We start from the raw sequence: 15,666 nt of genomic DNA on the forward strand, positions 1-15,666 counted from the left end.
CCTATGTTGTCCTCAGTGTGAAAAGATGGATCTCAAAATCATACAATCATTCTTGAAAAGGGTTTAAATACACAAAAATGCTGGAAAACCAAAGAACTTGAGGGACCTGACGGATTTTTGTATATTAGTATTATATATATATATTAAGTATAGAAGTCACAATTGTTAGGAAAAAAAGTGACAATTATGAGCTATGTATTCACAATTGAGATATAAAGTAACATTTCTGAGATATAGTGACATTTATATGATAAGTCACACTTGTGAAATAAAAAGCATTTGTAAAAAAAAGGCCTTTCTGAGCTATGTATTCGCAATTGTGAGGTATAAATGAGCAGTTTTGATATAAAGTTCTAAATGTCAGATATAAAGTGACTTATGAAGTGGCATTTGTCAGAAATAACATTGCAATTACCATAGACAATGCAAGTCAGTTGGATTCAAATATCACACCTCATGAAGCTGCATGATTTGATGTATCATATACAGTATGTTCTTAACACAAACAGTGCAGAACAGTTATAATACTGAAGCGTTCAAAGTATTGAAAAAAAACCTTACTTTAAACACCAGCGATGCTTGCCTTAGCTTGTTTTAACATATTTACTAATAGATGTCATATTTGTGTAAACTTGAGTCTCAACACCTGCATTCCTCTGCGAAAATGTGTGTGTGTGTGTGTGTGTTTGTAGAGGTGAGTGGCCCTCATTAGTGGATAAATGGCATCAGCAGAAAGTTTCATTAGCTTGCACATCAAGCAGCTGACTGGAGCGGGTCAGCACACACGTCGCTCTCTCACAATAAAGCCTTCACTCTCTATCTCTTTCTTTCTCAACCCCTCTCCATCCGCGCTAGCTCTGCTCGAAAATATATCATCCCCGAGCATTACAATCCTCACGGCACATCAAACGACTTCAAAGAGCAACTCCTGTTTGTCTCTCAGCTCTTTCTGGGTTTTCATCCTTCCTCTTTCTCTTACAGAAGCCCTCTCGCTCTCTCTCCCCCTCTCACCTCATGTCCTCCTCTTGATGTCAGTCATGAATAAGGGACGTGTCTGGGTGTTTTGAGGGTGAATATGAAAAGCGAGTTTGATGCGTGGACTCCGGCTCTTCGTGACTTCTACATGGTGTGTCTCAGCGGAGTGGGTCTGGACTGCATTAAGACATCAACAGAGGTAGAGAAATGCTGATGGGAAGGAGGAGGATGTCTGTGATCTCAGGCAGTGAGAAGCCCACGTCTATATTGCAGATGTCTTGCTAGTCTTCTCCGGCCTCCGAGGAATTCTCTTACTCTGCTTCTAAGGATTTGAGAAGAGTGAGAGAAGCCAGGAAAGGTGCTACCCTCCATTGCATATTGGGTATTTTGAGATATATATATATATATATATATATATATATATACATACAGATATATCTCTTTCTAGCTGGTCCAAGCCAGGCAAGATTGGTCTCTGTTTATGATGGACCTGGGTTAGATTGGGTACAAGATCAAGCTGATTCAAGCCAGTAGACCACCTTGGAGCAGAACAGGGATAATAAATATGTGGCTTTTCTAGCTTTTGGCTTATGTCATGCACTCTAAAAAGTGCTGGGTTAAAAAATAACCCAACCATAACCCAGCTGCTGGGTAACTATGGGACAGAACACGCGTTGGGTTGTTTTGACCCAAGTGCTGGGTTAAATCATTTGACCCAAAATGCTGGGTTGTTTATTTGACCCAACCAGTGGGTCAGATTAACTGTGTTGCTGGGTTAAAAACTACCTAAATATTGGGTTATTTGTTGTCTAATTGCCTTGCTACCTTTATATTTACCAATAATAATATATAAATCACAAAAGAATGTAAAATTATTATTGTTTTTCTGTAATACAGTTACACAACACAAAAAAATGCATCTGTAAATGTCAATTTAATGAGTTTTCATATTTCTTTTTAATACAGTTTTCAAATAGGTGCAGCTGTCACACATTTTGTCCAACCCTTACAGACACAAATAACGGTTTTAGTAGATCAGTTTCTTTTAAACACAAAACTGTAAACAAGGCACACTATATTCATATTCTTTATGTCAACATTGCAGCAGCAGAACACTCAAAAATGAATTATTACCAAATTAGAATCATTCCAAACATTATGCCATTAAAACTTAGCCAAACAAAGAGTCCACCAGACAATTCTTACAATTTAAAACATGTTACAAGTGGCCAAGAAAAAAACCTTTTGCCCTCAAAAACTTCACACATGAAGACTTATGTCCATCAATATGATATACTGCAAGCTGGAGAAATTCCCAGGCAACAAGTCCGCTTCAATGGCATGGCCTGGAACAATGGCGATGGTCTAGAAATGTCGTTGTCTCATCCCAAGGCTCAAATCCACCATGTTGGTCCCCACCTGTTAATTATACGGCATTTAGTCTTGCAACATAACTAACATTTTAAGTTAAGTGTATTTTATGAACATAAACATAGAGGCATGAAATAAATGCTCATTTTGCTTCTCAACTTTTCATACAGTTGTGGTCAAAATTATTAGAACACTAGTATTTTCACCAGCTAAATAAGGCTTTAAGTCAGTGATTTCTCTTTTGCTGTAGTGTGTCAGTAGGAAATATCGGTTTACATTTCCATTCATTTTGCCATTAATTGTGATAATCCAGTGACATTTTTGTTTGCACAACAGCCAGTGGTCCACACAGGATCTGATCTCATCATCATCCAGAAGAACTGTGACAGCGTCTCCAAGATGCTCCAAGAGACCTGCCTGCAAAGCTACAGTACTGTTAAGAGTTAAGCACTTGTCTAAAAATGTCATAAAATGATGCTGTCAAAAATAATGTCATAAATAAATGTTCTTTATCAGTTAACCTTGATTAACTAAATTAAATCAACATTTGGTTTGACCATCCTTTTGCGTTTAAAGCAGCTTTTGCCCTACAGTAGGTGCACTTGCACATAGTTTTTCAGGTAGCTTTGCAGGTAGGTCTCTTGAAGCATCTTGGAGACGTTGTCACAGTTCTTCTGGATTTAGTCTGTCTCAGTTTGTTCTGTTTCTTCATGTCATTCCAGACAGACTGGATGATGATGAGATCAGATCTCTGTGTGGAGGATTGGCTGTTGTGCAAACAAAAACCTCACTGGATACACTATTAAAGGCAAAATGAATGTTTGGAAATGTAAACTGATATTTCTTACTGACACACTACAGCAAAAGATAACAAACACTGACTTAAAATATTTTTTTAGCTGGTGAAAATACTAATGTTATAATAATTTTGGCCACCACTGTGTTTATATATATATATACACCCTTATTAGAGCAGAAAACGTAAAACAAAACTTACAGGTTGTACGTCAATGAATGGCCTCCGGGATTCCGTGGTTGTGGGTCTGAAGACCTTTTATCCAGAGTGGGCAGGACTTTGAAAGCACTTTCCCCTTTAGCATCTAAACCATAGGAATAATATGCAAACTGTGAGACATATTTTATAATCAAAACAACAAACTGAAACACTTTCATATGAAGATTTCTTCATTCCTTTAAATAATGCAAATTAATTCCCACCCTCATTCAACTACTCCAGGTTAAGTTTAGGTATGGGGTCAGATTCAGGGATGTAGAATATGCTCATGCAGAATAAGGCATCAGTTTGTGCTTCATAAGTACTAATTGACAGCCAATATACAAGCTAATAAGCAACTAGTTAAGTGTTACTGTACCATTGTATTTACCAGTTGATGTGTGTCAAATACAGTTGCATATGTTTTTTATAGATTGACATATTATAAGAAAAAGCTTACCTTAAGTCATGTCACCTTATCCCTTGCTGAGCACTCGCAAGAATTAGGTCTGCAACTGTAGCCACTTCAAAAAGTCTGCCTCTGGATATAGCTTCCTAAAGTCTTGTGAAATCTGATAAAATCTGAAAAACAAATGTGGTTCAATAAGTTTAAGGTTTATACTGGTCTCCTAGTTTGTAACGCAACACAGGCATTCACTAAAATGTCGTTCACATGCCGCGCCTAAAAACGCGTGAAAACGCAAGACGCGTCGCTTTCTCATTCTTTCCAAAACGCAGCTTGCTCTCACATGGCGTCTGCCGTTGCTAAGCAACCATGTCCCGTGCCTGGAAAAACGAGCTTCCATTATGAGCGTATATAGGCATCTACATCTGAAATAACAAACTTCAGTGCGCAAAAAACACGACATGTGAACGTCCGCATACACCACGAGAGATTAAGTCTAACTTTACATACTGTAGCTAAGACAACATTACATTTAAGTAATAAACAATAGTACATACCAGTCATATTGTGGTTTAACATTATTAAAGTAAGGGACATAGCGTTTTAGCTAATGCAGATAAGTTACCTCAAGGAAAAAAGCGCGAAAATGCTCAACATAAAACATATGGATCTATCGTTGGATTCGGCACGTCGCAGACATTTACTTGAAAAAATATGCCCTTAAAAGATAAATTTTTGTATGGAATTATCTAATTTTGACAAAACATTACAAAGCCATACAGTATGCAGACAGTAAAGGAACTTAACGTTACCCCCGTATTTCTGACCTACTCTTTCCATAAGGCGTTAAAATAAAGGCCATGTGTATACTGTAAGTTATACAAATAACACTACACACACACACACACACACACACACACACACACACACACACACACACACACACACACACACACACACTTTATATAACAATAAAGCGATTGTTGAGGCAAAAAAGTACATCGCTAGGGCTAGGCTGCTTAAGTTACAACGTTCGTCATTCACGGAATAAAATGCCAACCCCGCACAGCGACATATCAAATATTGCATTAAACAGTGAAATCAGTGTGCTCTAAAACACAACTTATTAAAAATAAAGGTAAATAATGATATAATCATATTAATTTACCTTATAATCCTGCTTGCTGCGAGGTGCGTGACCGCCTGGCGAGGAGACGAGTGAAGAATCCAGAATGTTCGATGAAGTGAAAAAAATAAACAAACCGGTTGGGTCAAAATAACCCAACCCAGGTGTTCATAGTGAAAGAACCCCTTATAGTCCATTAGACCCAGCATGATCAACCCAACTGTGTGTTTACAGTGCCTCAAACAACCCAACATTTTGACCCAGCACAATTAACCCAGCAATGTGTTTACAAAAATAACCCAGCACTTTTTAGAGTGTGGCAATACTTCCTATCAGTGTTTGTCATGTTTCTTGAACAAGCTGATTCCCTTGTTTTGTTTGCCTGTTTTTTCTGTTTCTGGTCTGGTTTGTGGCCCCCAAATTGCAGTACTACCTAGGAGAATAACAGAAACAGAAGAGGAGAAGGGGAAGTGGAGTAATGCCAGAAGTATTGACGCTGGGAGGGTGCAATGAGACCTGCTAACATAGGTTTGTAACGATGATTGACAGGACTGAATGATTAGGCTCCTCCCAAACCTACGTTTGGAACTTCATGTAGCTATAAGGCTAATCTATATGCTGGTGTACTCCTAAACATTGACAAAATTCAATCTTAATTCAAATTTGCATATTTATAATGCATTGCTTTTCTCTTCCAGGACCAAAATATTGATGACTCATCTTCATTACACAAATGTTTGTTCAATCAAATTCTTAATAGAAATTCGCCCCTGCAACTGACTACCAAGTAGCAAATTATGTTCATGACTGTGATGTCACTAACTCTTAAAAGAAAAGGGGATGACACTTTTTCAATAGGACATGACAATAAGACATGGTCTACCTTGCTGAAAAACTACAAATACCATAACAAACCGTCAACTTTTAACCATTAAAACCATTATCAAATGGTATTCTGTAGTGTGTTTTGGGACATATTCCATTAGGATTCAGTGGTTTTAACAAGCCACTAATAGAAGGCGACCAATTATCAGTGGAAACCCACAGGGTCGATTAAAGTTTTTTTCAACCAATAAATGTTTCATTATAACCAGTAAAACTATTAAAAAATTTGTGATGGTGTCTTGTTTTTTTCAGCAGAGTAGTTAGTAACACTGCTGGTTAGGTAAGGTAACTACACCACTGGCCAGTAAAAGTCAGCATGAAATTAAAATTCACCTACATGCATGTTATTGATCTTGCTTTGAATGATTCATCCATGAATATGTATCATAATTTTTAATCAAAATGTCTTAACCTGACCTTTCTGTGAAATGACAGATTCTCCAGTCAGTTAAAGGAGTAGTTCACTTTCAGAACAAAAATTTACAGATAATGTACTTACCCCCTTGTCATCCAAGATGTTCATGACATGTCTTTCTTTCTTCAGTCGTAAGGAAATTTAGTTTTTTGAGGAAAACATTTCAGGATTTCTCTCCATATAATGGACTTCTATGGTGAGTTTGAACTTCCAAAATGCAGCTTCAAATGGCTCTAAACTATCACAGCAGAGGAAAGAAGGGTCTTATCTAGCAAAACGATCGGTTGTTTTGTAAAAAAAAAAAAAAAAAAAAGAAAAGAAAAACTATTTATATACTTTTTAACCTTGAATGTTCATCTTGTCTAGCTCTGTGTGTACTCTGTGTAGAGATTAAAAAGTATATTAATTGTAAATGTTTTTATAAAATCGATCGTTTCACTAGATAAGACACTTCTTCCTCGGCTAGGATCATTTAGAGCCCTTTAAAGCTGCATTTAAACTGCATTTTTGAAATGTTCAAACCTGGGGGCACCATAGAAGTCCATTATCCTGAAATAATCCTGAAATGTTTTCCTCTAAAAACATCATTTCTTTACGACTGAAAGAAGAAAAACATGAACATCTTGGATGACAAGGGGGTGAGTACATTACCTGTAAATTTTTGTTATGAAAGTGAACTACTCCTTTAAGTAAGAATTTCTCACTTAGACTTTCATGCATAACTTTCTGCAAAACTTTCACTTTTATAGGCTAATATAATGTAAAGTGATGTGAATGTAAAACACTCTGTATGGAGAGTGTGAAAGGTACCACCACCCACTCATCTTCTCTAATTGAAGGACAATGGCCTTAATGGACATTGTCGTGGTTATTATGAGAGCGAATGTCTGTGCCTGCCAAAAAGCCTCGTAGCATGACTTAATTTAAACTTATACAGTACATCAACTCTTTACATTACTTGTACATCGCTCACTCAGTGGCCTTAAAACCCAACCTGACAGGAATTGCAAACAGCCCAGCTGAGAGCCACATAAAGTGGCCATTAGAGGTGGTCACCACAGGTGTGCTGTAGGGCTATTATGCAAGAGTTTGCAGAGACAATATAAAGAGACAGGCCATTTGTTGAAAAAAAAGAATGGGAGCAATTGTAACATGGCACCCGTGGGAAAAGACATCTTGCCTTTTAATTAAAAGGCAAATCACTTTTTAGCAAAGGCAAAAGTCCTTACTCTTGAACATATATGCACACACCAACTCCAAATGTGCTGAAAAGATAGTTTTTAACCTGTTTTATTTAATTTTTTTACCTTTTTATTATAAAAAGTCAAATTTATAACAGTATTTTTGTTGATTGTATTGGTTATTCAATGTATATTAATATAAGAATACATCATTATGAGTGAATCAGTGACTCATTCATTTAACTGATTCCTTCAAAATTCATTCAGGAATGAAACAAGTGATTGAGTGAGTCATTGAGTTGTTCATTCAACTGATTCATTCAAAAAGCAGATTCATTCAGTAACAATGCAAGTGACTGTTGTTATAAGTGAAGATTAATCATTTACTCAAATGATTTGTTTAAACACCCCATGATTCATTCAGGAACAAAACAAGAAACAGTTTTAGATGACTTATTTCAACTGATTTGTTCGAAACAAATAATTTGTTCAGGAATTAAACAAGTGACTGTCATTATCTCATTTAAATAATTCTCTCAAATGATTCATTTAAAATTCAGATTCATTCAGTAACAAAACAAATTATTGTTTTATGAGTAAGTCAGTGATTTGTTCATTCAAACGATTAATTTAAATGTCATTTAAGTGACTGTCATTTAAATAATTGAAATAATTCTCTCAAACGATTCATTCAATATACAGATTCATTCAGTAACGAAACAAGTGATTGTTTTAAGAGTGAGTGATTGAACTGTTCATTCAACTGATTCATTCAGTAACAATGCAAGTGACTGTTTTTATGAACGAAGATGAATCATTTACTCAAATGATTCATTCAAATACTTCAAATTCATTCAGGAACTAAACAGGAAACACAACTGATAAACTGTGGCTTTGATCGCAACTTCATTGAAGGAGCAAAACTAAACAAAGTGACTGGAATATTGTGTCTAAAATGCAAGTTTTAGATGACCCATTCATTCAACTGATTTGTTCAAAACCAATAGTTTGTTCAGGAATGAAAATAGTATCTGTAATTATCTCATTTAAATAATCCTCAAATGATTCATTTAAAATGCAGATTCATTCAGTAACAAAACAAATGATTGTTTTATGAGTAAGTCATTGAATTGTTCATTCAACCAATTCATTCAAAATACTGATTCATTCAGTAACAAAGCAAGTGACTGTTGTCATTCACTCAAATGATTCATTCAAACACCACAGATTCATTCAGGAACAAAACAGGAAACATGACTGTCAAACTGTAGCTTTGATTGCAACTTATTTCATTAAAGCAGCAAAACTAAACATTGTGATTGGAATATTGTGTCTAAAATGCAAGTTTTAGATAATTCACTCATTCAACTGATTCATTTAAAACAAACAATTTGTTCAGGAACAAAATGAGTGTCTGTCATTATCTCATTTAAATAATTATCTCAAATGGTTCATTGATGCAAATTCACTCAGTACAAAACAAATTATTGTTTTGTAAGTCATGAATTGTTCATTCAGTTGAATGAGCAAAACTCAACAAAGTGACTGAAATAGTGTGTCTAAAATGTAAGTCACTCAATTTTAACTTCTTGTGTGCTGTAGAAAAGCAGTCATGTTGTGGCAAGATGAAAGTCTGCTAACAGCGTATCCTCCATTATAGGACATGTGACAGCAGGCCAGCCTCCAAGACACAGCTGATTATCGTCTGTATATCTGATTCCCTGACCTTGACTGGGATTTCCTGGAGACAAGCTTGAGGTGTCAGACCTCGTCCTGTCACCCTGACCTCAACAAGTCATTTTCTTCCAATTGTCAGTGGTAAGTCAACCCTTTTTTTTTTTTTTTGAAGATGCATGGGGGTGTATAACATGTAGACAACCTCGGCTCCTGAAGGAGCTTGTCAAGGGCATTTGCGGCTACAGATGCTGTCATTACATCCAATCAAGGTGAAATCCACAGAGGGGAACATTCCGGACCCATTTAAGTCACGGCTGTAGAGAGAGATGGCAAAGCGAATGAAAAGAAAGAACAGACAGTGGATAGAAAGGAATGTGTCATGTTTATGAGTTAGGACAGGGGGAATTTGGACGTCTCTGCTCTAACAATGGAAACGTCAAGCTGGCAAAATGGTTGTGTTTATATTACGTAACGCTACATATTCTTAACCTCATCTTACTTTATTTCCATCAATCTCACACATCTTATATAGGCAATATATATAGATATATCAGGTTCAGTATGATTTTTTTTCCATGCTTTTGAAAAAAGTATCTAATTTACCGTAATTGACCAAAAATACAATAGAGTGTTTTCACGATGCATCATTAATTGGCCATACTGGCGGCACTAAGCGTAAACAATCCCACTGACCCGAACGAAACCCGCATAGTTTGCTGATTATTGCTGCTGAAAATGGTCAATTATTCTCATGTTTTGGGCTGTTCAAATCAGTCAAAGAAGGAAAAACATTTGGAGTGCTATAGACTTCCAAAAGTTATAACAAATCAAGGAGATGAGTGCAAAAAACTGTCTGAGGAACAAAAGGCATTTGTGGTTGGCCAAACAGAACCAGGATTTCCAGGGCAAGAATCTTGACAACATTCATGTTTGTTCTTATTATTTCCAGTCAGGTAGTTGAAATATTAGGCTAATATCTTAAGTATTACTGCTCGTACATATCTTTACCACCTTTAGTTTGTCAAAATATTGCGCCCTTTTCTGTTTACTAAGTCCTTCTCTATATGATTTAGCAATTTTCACACATTTTTTTAATGGTTTAGACAGCAGAAATTTACAGAACAACGTATTCAGTAGCACATTTACACTAAACTACATTACACTACATTAAAAATAAAGGTGCTTCACGATGACATAAAATAACCTTTTTGTCTAAAGGGCTCCATAAAGAACCTTTAACATCTGAAGAACCTTTCTGTTTCTTTAGATTATAAAAAGGTAAGAAAGAGATGGTTCTTTTAAGAAAATTTGACTGAACGGTTCTTTGTGGAACTAAAAAATGGTTCTTCTGTGGCATCGCTGTGAAGAACCTTTTAAAGCACCTTTATTTGTAACAGTGTACTGTGCAATGCATGCTAACGTTTACCTCCGAGTATCAGCCTTCATCCGAGCAACTGATCAAATCGTGACATAAATGCAAACCCTCTATAAAAATATGATGAAATATATTACAATTGAAAAGATAGATGGATTGAACTCCTTGGGATCAGTATAGAGCCATCTTAGAATTATAGCAGCGAGTTCTGCACGCAAACATCACTCAAATTTTCTTCATAAAATATCAAAATATAGTGATGTTTGTTGCATCAATGTGACAAATTCCCATCATGATGAGGTCTTTTTCGTTCCCTCTCTGTTTTGTTCTGTTTCTAGGACAGTGTCTCTGTGATTTCTACAGATTATCAGTCGCGGCGCAGTCCGTCTTCTGCTGAGCTTCTGTTCTCCAGGGAGCACAAACATCTCTATCCAAACCAATCACGCATTCAAACCTCCAGCTAGAAAACACACTCAAGTAGCATAGGAGTCAGACAGTGTGTGTGCGCGCTATCGTCTAGAAGCTTTACGCCCTGCGAGAGCGGAGAATGCATCCCAGATCTGGCGGGAGTCTGCCAAGCACAGATAAACATGCAAACGTGTAAATAACTGTGCATATTATCACCCCGCCGGCTTCCGCTGCACCTCTTGTTTATTGCCATTTTGTCCCCTGGTTGCAAACAGTCGCAATGATAAGCATTAGAGTGAATTTTTTCCCCCCTCTCTCTCTCTCTATCTCTCACTCTCCTGAGGGAATTCTCTGCCTCGTGGGGATCATTTATGTCCTTATTAAAAAAAGCCGCACACTCGTTCCCTGGTGGCTGGAATGAGGGACTACAGATTAGCGGCAACATAATCATCATCTCTCCGTCTGTTTGTCCAACGAGCCTTTGGATGACTTCGCAGGAGAGGGCACTGTGTGTGTGTGTCTGCATGGTTGTTAGCAGTTAGCTCTACATGCTCAGGATTATTGGCGTCAGAGCGAACGGACCCCCTTGGGGGAGTCTGATTAGTCAATAACACACGAAGGCCAGTGCAGCATGGCTGATCCAGAATCTGGATCCTGAAATAAACACATCCTGATGAGGTGTGGAGAATTTCTGTCTGGACAGTAAGCACAACTTCCAACAGATCTTAGATCAGCTATTGAATGCCGGCACCACACACATACAGTCAAAGTCAAAAGTTTACATACACCTTGCAGAATCTGCAAAATGTTAATTAATTATTTTACCAAAATGCATGTTATTGTTTATTTAGTACTGACCTGAATAAGACATTTCACTTAGATGATGTTTAATTATAGTCTATAAGAGAAAATAACAGTTGAATTTATAAAAATGCCCACGTTCAAAAGTTTACATACACTTGATTCTTAATACTGTGTTGTTACCTGAATGATCCACAGCTGTGTTTTTTTTTTTGTTTTTGTTTAGTGATAGTTGTTTGTAAGTCCCTTGTTTGTCCTGACCAGTTACACTGCCTGCTGTTCTTCAGAAAAATCCTTCAGGTCCCACAAATTATTTGGTTTTTCAGCATTTTTGTGTATTTGAAGCCTTTCCAACAGTTACTGTAGGATTTTTAGATCCATCTTTTCACACAGAGGACAACTGAAGGACTCATATGCAACTATTACAGAAAGTTCAAAAGCTCTCTGATGCTTCAGAAGGAAACACGATGCATTAAGAGCCGGGGGGTGAAAACTTTGTGAATTTGAAGTTCAGGGTAAATGTAACTTATTTTGTCTTCTGGGAAACATGTAAGTACTTTCTGGAGCTTCTTAAGTGCAGTACTAAATGAAAAAAATATGATATCAAGGCAAAATAAGAAAAATGTAGACATCTTCATTCTATTTAAAATTTACACCCCGGCTCTTAATGCATCATGTCTCCTTCTGAAGCATCAGTAAGCGTTTTAACCTACTGTAATAGTTGTACTATAAGTCCCTCAGTTGTCCTCAGTGTGAAAGATCGATCTCAAAATCATACAGTCATTGTGTGAAAGGCTGCATGTAAACTTTTGACTTCAACTGTGTCGTGGTACTCTTGTGAATGTGCAGCAAAGACTGACACGGAAAAGAAGTAGTTGTTGAATAAAGGGATTTTTTTTTTTTTTTGTACACAAAAAGTATTCTAGCAGCTTCATAAAATTAAGGTTGAACCGCTGATGTCACATGGAGTACTTTCTGGGCCTTAAACATGTCAGTTGCACTGTCTATGCAGGGTCAGAAAGCTCTTGGATTTCATCAAAAATATCTTAATTTGTGTTCTGAAGATGAATGAAGGTCTTACAGGTTTGGAACGACATGAGGGTGAGTAATTAATGACAGAATTTTCATTTTTTGGGTGAACTAACCCTTTAACATGTGTAAAGCAATCCTTCAAAAGAAGTATGCAGTAAGTCACTTTTGTTGCTGTTACTCCAACGGGCAATAAACAATAAACATTTAAAGATAATGGCAGGTCCAAAAACCTGTAAACCCATTAAGGAAAGGAGGTGAAGTGAGGCCAAGTATGGTGACCCATACTAGGAATTTGTGAAATTAGACCCAGACCTAGAAATTTAACCCATCCAAGTGCACACACACCGTGTGTAACACACACCCAGAGCAGTGGGCAGCCATTGGGGAGCAGTTGGGGGATCGGTGCCTTGCTCAATGGACTCACCTCAGTCGTCGTATTGAGGGTAGAGAGAGTGCTGGTTATTCACCTTCCCCCACCGACAATCCCTGCTGGACCTGAGACTCGAACCCGCAACCTTTGGGTTACAAGTCCGACTCTCTAACCATTAGGCCACGGCTGCCCCCAGAATTATGGTAATCTTCCATTTTGTTATTCTTGTCCACTGCTTTGGAACCGGTTTTAAAAGTTAAGGAATTGAGGAATAAGTGGACTGTGTAGTTTCAGACTGATGCATCTCTCCCCAATGACTGTTTATCTTTCCACACTTTTTTATTTCATTATTGAGTTCTTTTTCTATTTTCAGTCACTTATTTAGTTTCTGAATGAATCAGTGTTTTAAACAAATCACTTCAATGAACTAATTAATGACTCACTCGTAAAGACATCACTTAATCAGGGCTTTTGATCAAATAAATTGAATGAATGATTCATTTATTCAGTCATGAAGAAAGTAATTTTTTTCGCCTCCACAGACTGACATCAGTCGACTGACGTCTTCAACTTTAAAGTACTGGGGTGCAGGCCTCCATAAAAAAAGTGTCCCAATATTTTAAAGAGCAGGTCATATGGTATTTCAAATGTCCTAATATTGTGTTGGTGTCCGCTACAACATATTAGCATAATCCCCGCCTGCCCATGAAATACGAACAGTCTGACCTGCCCACAAACACTTCTATTAATAGTTAGTGTGTTTACATCATGTTGAGAAGATGCCATGTTCTGCGCTGGTTTTGATTTAATTGCCGAAAGATGATGATGGGAATAATCAGTGGTTAAAATGATTTTGTTTTTTCCACTATACCACAGCAATAGAATACAAACCTTTTGTTGTGTGCTCGTCATTTTACCGAGGACTGCTTCATTAATCTTGGCTTTTATCTTCTTTGACTTCCAATCTTCTTTATTTGGAATAACAAGCTTCTCTGAGCCACAACCTGTGAGCACGATTGGTACGTTATGTGTACTATTTTCAATTGAGTGCTCAAAATATCTAGTTTTTTTTGTACTAATATGTGACATATACCACGTTAGTACTCGGGTAACTTATCTACAATTATTGTTTTGTTAAGTGTTTACAGTTTAGCAGTTAAACTTTAGCTGTGGGCGCGATTCGCTTGCATAGGTGTTAAATTTTTTTATAATATAATATAATATAATACTATATTATTGTTTTACATAAAGGTGCATTAGGGTTGCCAGGTTTTCACAACAAAACCCGGCCAATTGCCACTCAAAATTAGCCAAATCGCATTTCAAGGGGGGTCCCCCGTGAAAAATCGCATTCCAGGGTGTAAAATACACACTTTTTGAGTTCCTCTGGTAAATTCACATTCCAGGGGCTAAATATGACATTATTGGGGTTGCTTCAACCAGTGGACTTCAAAAACAACCGCCGACTTGGCAACAAAGATGGTTTCTCAAGTACTCCTCTCTGTGCCAATCACAAAAGGACCAATCAGAGCAGAGTAGGCTTATGGAAGGAAGGGGTTAAAGACATTACACTCAAAGCTGGTTCAAACGAACCATTTAAAAATCGTTGACAAATGACTATGTATAAATGAATATTCTGAGAAATTTACAATGTTTTCTGACCTTAGATGCATTTAAACCTGTTGTAGGGGACACAATATTAGGACACTTTGATAAAAACATATGGCCTGCTCTTTAATCGACACATTCTTAGGAAATAGTGGGTTCACAGCGAATTATCAGCACTATTTCATTAACAGTAATATCATGGTTTACCTGTAAACCTAAAGCTGTACTAGGAATACATAATTCCATATTAACACAAAAATTTTTTTACATTTTGAGCACTCAATAGAAAATGTACATATAATGTATTAATTATACCTATAGTGGTTGTGGTTCGGAGACACTTGTTGGTTCAAATTAAAAAAGGTACAGACTTATCTTTCATGGACAACCATTTAGCGAATCCAGCATTGAAATGATGAGCACACAACAAAAGGCTGTGTATTGTATTGCTGTGGTATTGTGAAAAAAAATAATTTTAACCACTGTATCTTCACATCATCATCTTTCGGCAATGAAAACGGCAATGCTTTCACAACGCAGAACACAGCATCTTCTCGACACGATGTAAACTAGCGGAAGAGTTTTGGACAGGTCAGAGTGTTTGTATTTTGCGGCCAGGTGGGATTATGCTAATATGTGACCTAGTGAAGTATATTGGTAACAGGCGAAAGATTCGAAAATATGACGACTCGTTGAGGTCAATATCTTTATCACAATATCTTTTGAGAGACAATATCTTTATTTATCATGCACTTTTTTGACTACCAACTTTGCAGACTGTTTACACTGAAGGATAGATACGTTTCAATCTGCAAAAATATATTTTTCGAAAACCCATATGACCTGCTGTTTCTTGGATACTGTTATGAATTTAATTTTATTGGGGCTCATGCCCCCTGATGAGAAGTCCTCATAAATATAAGCGCACTACACATGTTTGTGTGTGTGTTTGGTTCACCTGCGGTGCCATCAAAGTTCAGACACACCTGTGATAAAGCGTTCCGTCCAGTCGTCGCCACAGGGGCTTAGCAAGCAGCCTGTG

At 37.1% G+C, this 15,666-nt stretch overlaps 1 long non-coding RNA gene across 1 annotated transcript; it reads right to left on the minus strand.

Moving 5' to 3' along the window:
- Nucleotides 1-1,904: 1,904 nt before the first annotated feature.
- On the minus strand, nt 1,905-4,597 carry LOC141344859 (uncharacterized). Its single transcript, XR_012356851.1, has 3 exons — nt 3,801-4,597; nt 3,344-3,446; nt 1,905-2,394 (listed from the first exon to the last, which is right to left on the minus strand). It is a non-coding gene; the product is annotated as an uncharacterized lncRNA (long non-coding RNA).
- Nucleotides 4,598-15,666: the final 11,069 nt, after the last annotated feature.

The sequence above is a fragment of the Garra rufa genome, chromosome 10 (assembly GCF_049309525.1).
Source record: "Garra rufa chromosome 10, GarRuf1.0, whole genome shotgun sequence".
Taxonomy (NCBI): Eukaryota; Metazoa; Chordata; class Actinopteri; order Cypriniformes; family Cyprinidae; genus Garra; species Garra rufa.